Here is a 9,392-nt window from a genome sequence, read left to right on the forward strand (position 1 = left end):
GAGAGGGAAAGGAAACAGAAAAGAAAACAACCAATCACAGGCGGGGCAAACACTATTTTTTTACATAGACAATTATGCAACTACTTCTAAGTAGGCTAGGTAGGCTACAATGTCTGTAAGCCAGCGCTGTATTGATATTCCTCAATCATTCACCTTTACTGCACTTTATTTGTTTACCTGATAGGGACAATACACATTAATTAACATTATAGTATAAAAGATACAAAATATAAACAAGCTGGATTATAACAACATTGCTAATTTACACCTATCAGTTAAACTTATGCCAGTATTAAACTGTAACCAATTAAAACATGAGCTGCAGAGGCTATAATCTTCATTTTGTTGATTATTTTAATTTGAGTTCTACAAGCAACGTAAATAAATGGAGCAATGCACCCTAACATAGTGGTATGGCAAGCCGTTTTAGCTTAAATTGTACCCAGGCTTACTCGTCGTAATTACATTTTTACTAGTAAGAATTCAATTGGAGAGCTCTACAATTCAATTCTTACTAGTAACAATTACAATTAGAGAGCTCTCTAATTCAATTCTTACTAGTAAAAATACAATTGGAGAGCTCTCTAATTCAATTATTACTAGTAAGAATTACAATTGCAGAGCTCTCTAATTGCATTCTTACTAGTAAAAATTGAATTAGAGAGCTCTCCAATTGTAATTCTTACTAGTAACAATTCAATTGTAGAGCTCTCTAATTGTAATTCTTACTAGTAATAATTGGAAAAGAGAGCTCACTATTCAGTGCCATCTCATTATGATAATCGTGCCTCATGTTTATTCATCTGGCGTATATATTGATCTTGCGTATTTTGATATATTTAGTAGGCTAATGGTACCAAAGATGTGTTGTGAATGTTACGTTTTGCTTATAGACATATTTGTGAATGTGATACATGCATGTGTGTAGGCCTACATCAAAGTGAAAATTAAGTGTATTTCCAACTCTGAACACTCTTAAAAATAAAGATTCCAAAATAGGGGTCATAGAAGAACCATTTTGGTTCCCAAAAAACCTTTTAGTGAATCGTTCTAAAAAGAACCATTTTTTGAACATATTAATAATCTAAAGAACCTTTTTCCACTATAAATAAACTTTTGTTGAACAAAATGGTTCTTTATGGAGTCAATGATGCAGATAAAGAACCATTACATTAAATTTAACAGAATGATTATTTATCTTACACAAACCTTTCTCAAAGTTAATAAAAAATTTACTTTTGAATTTCTGAACTGACACTAGGTGGAATGATCGGCCAAATCATCTCAAAAATTCCTATTAATTCCTATTATGGAATGATCGGCCAAATCATCTCAAAAAATGTTTTTTTTTAGAACGATTCACTAAAAGGTTTTTTGGGAACCAAAATGGTTCTTCTATGACCCCTATTTTGGAACCTTTATTTTTAAGAGTGAACTCAGTCCCCTAGTAAATTCGGTTATTAATTAAATAAACAAATAGCAAAACGAGTTGTGCGGTGTCCCCACCACTTTTCAAAGCAAAGTTACGCCACTGCTTATCCCATATAATTTGCGGGATAATTAGAGCCGGACTGGGCAACAGCATAGATTTCGGGTTTGTCCCGAATTTTTCGTGACGTCTGGTCACCCTAGTTACAGTCTTCATAATGTAACAGTAGCCGAATGCAATATATATATATATATATATATATATATATATATATATATATATGAATGCAAAGGCCTATATGTTTGTATAAAACTTCTAACCACGCCTAATATGACTTTTATTTTGAAAAGTAGGAAATGGGTGTAATCCGTTTTCCATCTAATGAATATGAGTTTTTACTAGTAATAATTGCATTAAAGAGCTCTCTAATTGTAATTGTTACTAGTAAGAATTGAATTGTAGAGCTCTCTAATTGAATTCCTACTAGTAAGAATTGCATTAAAGAGCTCTCTAATTCAAATAGAGAGCTCTGCAATTGCATTCTTACTAGTAAAAATCGAATTAGAGAGCTCTCTAATCGTAATTGTTACTAGTAAGAATTGAATTAGAGAGCTCTCTAATTGTAATTGTTACTAGTAAGAATTGAATTGTAGAGCTCTCTAATTGAATTCTTACTAGTAAAAACGTAATTACGACGAGTAAGGCTGTGTACAATTTAAGCTAAAACGGCTTGCCATATAGTGGTGTAGTCGTACACATCGTTTTGTGACAGAACTTTCAAACTCTCATTCATAAATTCACCCCGTATGTGTTTGCGCAGTGACACGGATCGAATCGCGGAATCCAGTCACAAATGTAACTTAGCCTAAAGCGGAACGTCACGGAATTTGGCCAGTTTTGAACTAATAAATCAAAAGTAGGGATGTAGGGGAAACCAGGGACAGTTGTAACACTTTTTGCAATTTTTAGCAATACATCAAAAACCATACTGGAATAACCAATTTGTTATAGCCTATTATAAACTTCAATCTGTCAGCTGCTGAAACAATGTATTTAAGTGGTTTAATGAAATATGTACAGGTTGCAAAATTAATTTTAATACAGTCTCTCCACTGTTACAACCGTCCCAGTGTACAGGGACGTAACACATGTCAGGGACGGTTGTAACATGTCTAAAATATAGTCTACATAATGAATCAATCATATAGCCTAACTTACTCAAAATGGAAAATAATATTTATCAGTCATCCCAGCGGGCGCCTTGATATCAATTTAACATCAATATGACATCAAACATTGATGTCAAAACAACATCACGAAATATGTCAAAAATGAAAGTCATATTGACATCAAAGTGTCAATGTAAATTTGATGTTAAGATTTTGACCTCTGATGAATATGTCAAAACATAACCAACACCATCAGATCACCTTTATGCCGAGTTCAGACTGCACGATTTTAGCACAGATTTTGGCTCGCCGACCGGTTTTTTGAAATCGCCGACAAATGCCCGAAATCACAGGCAAACCGGTGCTCGTTGACGCGAGTGACAATCGCAGTGTGAATGAGCAAAGACGCGATCTGAGAGAATCGCCGACGAGTCGCAGACGCCCGTGAGATATTTGGCATGCTAAATATCTTGACCTGTCGGCGATTCACAATACAGAGAGCAAGATACAGGACAGCAGGCTGTTCGGGAAGGAGTTATGTGTTTTTGTCAATCCTGTCGACACTTAGTTGTGAATGGGGTCTCCCACACTGCTTGATCCACGCACATCATTTCTCACCTTGGCTTTTAGATTTTCGGGAAGGAAAAAAATTCCCCTCCTTGCTAAGACACGATTGGCCAGTGGCGGTTTTCGGGCGTGGCTTAGGACACTTTGACGTCAATATGACTTTCATTTTTGACCTATTTCATGACGTCATTTTGACCAATGTTTGATGTCACATTGATTTTAAATTGACATCAAATGCCCACTGGGATGTTATTGTGACTATTCATTTCATATTTTTAAGTAGCCCAAATGATTACCCTTTCCAGCACAGGAAATGGGACTCCCCTGTCTGTCTTCCTCTTTCTTATATTTGGCATGCTGTAAGCAATCACGTTTCCACTGACTATTTTTATATAAAAAAAGATAATTACCTTAAAATGTGATTTGATGACATTTTACATTTAATTTGCAATGCACAGTGCATATTTTACTTTTAATTTGCACATTAAACGGAAACTATGCAGTTTTTTTTATAGCTTAATTAGTTTTTAAAATATAATTGAAACTTGTACTTATAATGGGGCGTTACAACCGTCCCAGTATCACCAACCATGTTTTCATCTCATGTGAGCTAGCTTGACTGCTAGTTTGACACCTGTTAGCCATTTCTATTTTTAGCTTACAAAACAGTGATTCTATTCTAATAATACTTGTTTGAATTCATAAACATTTTATCTTATAACAGCATCCAAAAAAGTACATCAGAAAGATAAGTATTTTTTTTAACCTCAAAAACAACCTTTTGTTGATAACTCCATCAGGAAGTTTCAAATGTGTCTCCCTTTTTGGCAGAAATAGAGGGAAACTAACTGAGCATGAGCACAGTGAGTGTCATCACTCTCTAGGTTGTTTCTGATTGGAGGAATTCAAGGTGTTACAACCGTCCCCTGTTACAACTGTCCCTGGTCTTCCTACAATAAATCAAATCTGGAGGTGTACTAGTGTCTATGAATATTAAAGCCAAAAAAGACTGCTATTGAAATAAACTGCATGTTCTGCCTGTCGCTGTGAATGAGCGCTCAATGTGTGCTCTACTACACACTGAAGCGCGCGTGACACTCGTGGTGTTTTCAGCGTCTATGAGGAGGACATGCACACATTTGAACTTCACCGCAGAGCTTTTACGAGAGTCACTTCACAAGAATTTTACCATTTCATTTGATAAAACTATAGTCATTAATTCGTATCATATACACTCACAAACTTTAAAGTCTTCATGACAACCTGTCTAAATAAAAGTTTGGTAGGCCTATAGCTTATAATAATATAATATATAACAGAAAATATAACAGAAATATATTACTATTGTACAGTAGAGTATACTTCAAATAGGCCTAATAATAATAATAATAATAATAGTTCATCAAAACACACAGAAACTCAAATGTCCTTACAACCCACCATAAAAGGGGGGATGGGGTTACATCACAGTATACTCACTATAAAAAAACTAGACTACACCACTGCCCTAAACCTAATGACATGGTAATCCCAGCTAAAAGGGAACGTTCTCAGAACTTTGGCTAAGATTCAGGTAAGGTTCTCAAAGTTATGAACAAACATTAGGCTATTCCATTAACGGTAATAGAATGTTGGTTCAAAAGTTCAAAGTTCTCTCTTTCTAGCTTTCTCAACATTACCTCAACAACATTAATTATACATTTAGTCCAGTCATTTTAAGACAAAATGGGGGTCAACCTAAGACAAATTGCAACAGAAGCAAACTCAACTGATTCTGTATCCTCAATATGTCCTGAGTAAGGAAAGAAAAAAGCCCCAAAGAATCCCATTAGGGGACATTTCGAAAAATTCCTAAATAGCCTATTCATTTCATTTCTCATGTGAATAGGCTAACATTTTTAACCTTTAGATATCACCATGAAAATTACTGATTACTTAACCCTCCTGTTACCCTTATATCTGATAACATCTTTTACCCACTGGGGTCAATTTGACAGTAAAGTCTCAGGTAATTTATGTCTTTGTTGACTACTTAAATAACCTTTTAAGTTGACATACACCCCCCAACCCTTATACATCCAGAATACCCATTGCACGACTATGGACAAATTTACAAATCACCATACAATCTTACTGATTGACCTAAAATTGGAAAAGTATATATATTTTTGGTGTTTTATAATATTTCTAAGTATAGATTTTGGTAATTTAGAGTATTTGGAAAGAAAAACATCTCGGTTACGTATGTAACCCTCATTGCGTCGCATGACGACGAATGGGGTTTCACTTAGAAAGCCTATCGACTTCGAGTATACAAAACGAGCCAAAGAAATGCCATGGGTCTGCGGAATTTGCATTGCGTATCTCCGCCTTACCTCATTGAGTATAAAAGGAGGACGCCGGGAACATGCAGATATGTTTCTTCGCTGAGGAGCCGAGACTGAACTCAGGCGATCCCTGCGGTACAGCGGAAGTGGAAGGAAGACGTAACGTTTCCGTTCTCCGTCTCTATGTAACGAGGGGTACATGCGTAACCGAGACGTTCCCTTTCGTTGTCACGCCGAGTTACGTCGGAGTGGGGGGGCGGGGGGCTTAGAGAATACACGTATGACCCAGAGGGATGCATATGGAGAACACTGGGGTGTCCTTGAATACTTCAACCCCAGGGGTGGCAAGGTGGCTTGCCAAGGGAAAGACACATGCTCAGAGAGGCTTACAGTGGAAATACACATGTGGGGGTCGCTCAGGGGAGGGACCATGCACACGGGAGGCACCTAGCTGACGCGCAGGCAATAGACACTGGCGCCGACGTACTGGAGGAACTCAGGGCTTTCGGGGAAGCTCACCTGAGGAGAATATCACACGTTTCCATTCCGTGGAGTGGAATGGCGAGCAAGCGAAGACACCTGAGTGGGTCCAGTACTAGCTGGTTGAAGCGAGTACACGAGAGGACAGAGGCTCCACTCGGAGATAGTAGAATCTGGCGAATGTGTTAGGTGTTGCCCAGCCTGAGCTCTGCAGATGTCTGTTAGCGAGGCGGCATGCGCTAGAGCCCAAGAGGACGCCACACTTGGGGGAGTGGGCAGTCACACCAAGGGGGCAAGGTCGAACCTTGGGCACATATCCAGGCCGGGGTTTCAGGATCACGTGAGAGTAAGCCGGCCCGAATTCCAGGCACACTTCGTCAATGGAGAATGCGTGCAGGTCCCCTACCCTCTTGATGGAGGCCAATGGAACCAGGAGCGCTGTCTTCATTGACAGGAACTTAAGCTCCACTGATTGCAAAGGCTCAAAGGGAGCACTCTGCAGGGCAGTTAAAACCACTGAGAGGTCCCAAGAGGGAACGAGAGGAGGGCGAGGAGGATTCAGTCTCCTCGCTCCCCTCAGGAACCAGATGATCAGGTCGTGCTTTCCTACGGACTTACCTTCCACTGTAACATGGTGTGCGGCAATAGCGGCAACGTATACTTTCAGGGTGGAGGGAGAAAGCCTTCGCTCCAACCCTTCTTGAAGGAAGGAAAGCACGACACTGATCGAACATCTCCGGGGGTCTTCTTGGTGAGAAGAGCCCAGTTGACGAAGAGGTTCCACTTCAACGCGTAGACATGTCTGGTGGACGATGCTAAGCGGAAGTGATGGTAACCACCACCGCTGGTAGTAGGATACTCAACCTGGCTCATCCCGTCCAGGAGCCACACGTGGAGGTTCCAAAGATCAGGACGAGGGTGCCAAGGGTGTTTAGATGTCATTTTCAAATGAGAGAGATGGAGAACATAGAAAGCACACAGAGCACAAAGAGAAATGGTTTAGAAGGCTTCTGTTCATGCTTTTATAATGTTTGCGCCTCCCATTTGTTTGGTAAACCATGAGAATTATGTTTTAATGGGGGGGGGGATAAATGTATGTAAAATTATAATGAACATTATACAACTATAACGTTATAGTGACCTCAATAAAACAACCAAAACAAATGTGTGTGTAATTTTAATATTTCTTATGTTTTATACAGCTAAAAGAACCTGGGGTCGAATTGACCCTAAGGAACACCGATGCTACAAAATGTGTACAGTACATTGAAAAAATATCAGCAGGTTAATTTTATGTTTTACCCATTAAATTAGGAAACGTCATTAAATCTGAAGCAAAAAATAAATAAAAAATATATGTATTTACAGACGTTAAACATTGAATGGGGTCAAATTGACCCCAAAGATTGTATTAAGACAAACAAAAATGTATTATAAGTTTTTTTTGAAATTTTTTGGTAACATGAGCAAACGGTGCATAATAATGTATGCACTAATTTGCATTAATACTACATCATATCTAAACATTGGATATAGCCAGGTGAAAATGTGTTGAAGAATCTTGTTGACATCTTACAGTAAACGACTATAGAGGCAAACAAATGTCACCATAAGGGGCAGAGATTCAGTCATTCATTCAATGTCCACTCAACTGTCAATCAACCGTCACTAAGCTGTCACTCAGGTAAGAAAGATTTCCTTTTGTTTCTCCTACATAGATTATTCAACCTACATTAAAGGGATTCTATGCAGTTTTTAAAAATCTCAGCGGAAAAATCTCACTTGCAACTTTGGTGCGGCGGGCCGCCGGCTTCAGCGTCAGGAAGTATCGCGTGATATCAGCTCTCGCGATGTAACATATTCCTTTACGGCACTGCACACATACACGCCCCCATCCAGGAAGGTAGAGAGGGATGGAGTTTGTCACACTATCGTCATGGCTGAGCCGGCATATAAGATGCAGAAAGCATTATCGGAGGAACAGAGAAAGAGGAAACGGCAGACTGACAGAGCAAGGAGTCAGACACGAGCATAGGCGTAATTTGCGGGTGTTATATGTCCCCATTGAAACATCTCTCTGCACGGATGTACCAATACAAACAAATAAAACATCTCCAGGTAACTCTAGTAGAGCATTCATTTTGTTTGTTTGTTAGATAAGAGGCGATCTGAAATGTGTTGTTTTTGAAATCAAGTGACCAAAGTGCTTGTTGCCGCTGCGATCAGTGGCGCGGATACAATGTTCTGTTGTGACGCGCACAGTCTTCACACAAACGCGCGCCTCAATCCGTTGGGGAGAGACTCTATATTCGTTACGGTGAAATCACAAAACCTAATGCACAAAAAACGTGTCCCTGCTTGGAATACAACCACTAATAAACAATCGGTTTTGATGAAGAAAATAAACTATACTACTAGTACGGATTAGAACCCAGAACCTCTGACACACTTGGCAAAAGAAATTTACGACAGTAACGTTAAATACAAGTATTTGTATTGTATTGTACTCTAGGGGTCGCTGTTTGACAAAAACGGGATTCATGCCTGGTGTCCCTTTAATAAAACATACCTGGAGCCAGTTGCACTAACAGGGCTTTACTAAGCCTGGTCCTAACTGCTAAGTAGGTCTTAGTTAAGACCAGTCTTTAGAGTTGACCTAACGTCGGTTGCACCAACAAAACTTAAGCCTAGGCTTAATTACGCCTGGTTTTAGCGATGTGCGTTCCTGTGAATGGCCACGGAACTATAGCGGTTGCCTAGCAGCGTGCGTTGCTGGGGTTACGTTGTAAACTATCTTCCGGTGTTTCATCACCGCAGACTCGGCCTCAGTGGGGAGGTGAGCAGATCACGGAAGGCGACGGCTCAGTGCCAGTGATTCTCTGCGGATGGCCCGACATGCGGTGGATTTGTGGACATTAATCATGTTTCCAACAGTGTTTTGAAACGCACCATTTGCATAAAAACGTAGCGCTATTAACAGCTGTAATGCCGGTGTCAATGCTGCGTTGTGGTTCGACACAAACTGTAAGTGGGGTGACAGCTCTTCAACAAGTTCATATATATCTCTCCGACAGAATCGAAACCTCTCAATCAGCTCCTCATCATTGTAAATGTCCAATGGATTGCTTCTGTCCCTAATAACTCACTCCCGTCTAAAAGCCCGCTCATTGTAAAGTTTGTGTATAAGGCACGCCATGTCTTTACTGCTGAGTTATCAAGTTTCTCAACTTTAGAAACTTGCCTAGATTTTGTCTTTACGCCTGCTACTGACTAGGCGTAAGATTTACGCCCAGTCTTAACGTGAAGAGGACTTAAGCCTGGATGGTGCAACTGTCGTAACTATTAGGTCGGACTTAGAATGCTGAGTTAAGACCTACTTACCTTAAGACCAGGCGTAAGCCCTGTTGGTGCAACTGCCTC

Source organism: Siphateles boraxobius, unplaced genomic scaffold, assembly GCF_051911475.1.
Source record: "Siphateles boraxobius isolate OS27281-9 unplaced genomic scaffold, OSU_SipBor_1 7, whole genome shotgun sequence".
Classification (NCBI taxonomy): domain Eukaryota; kingdom Metazoa; phylum Chordata; class Actinopteri; order Cypriniformes; family Leuciscidae; genus Siphateles; species Siphateles boraxobius.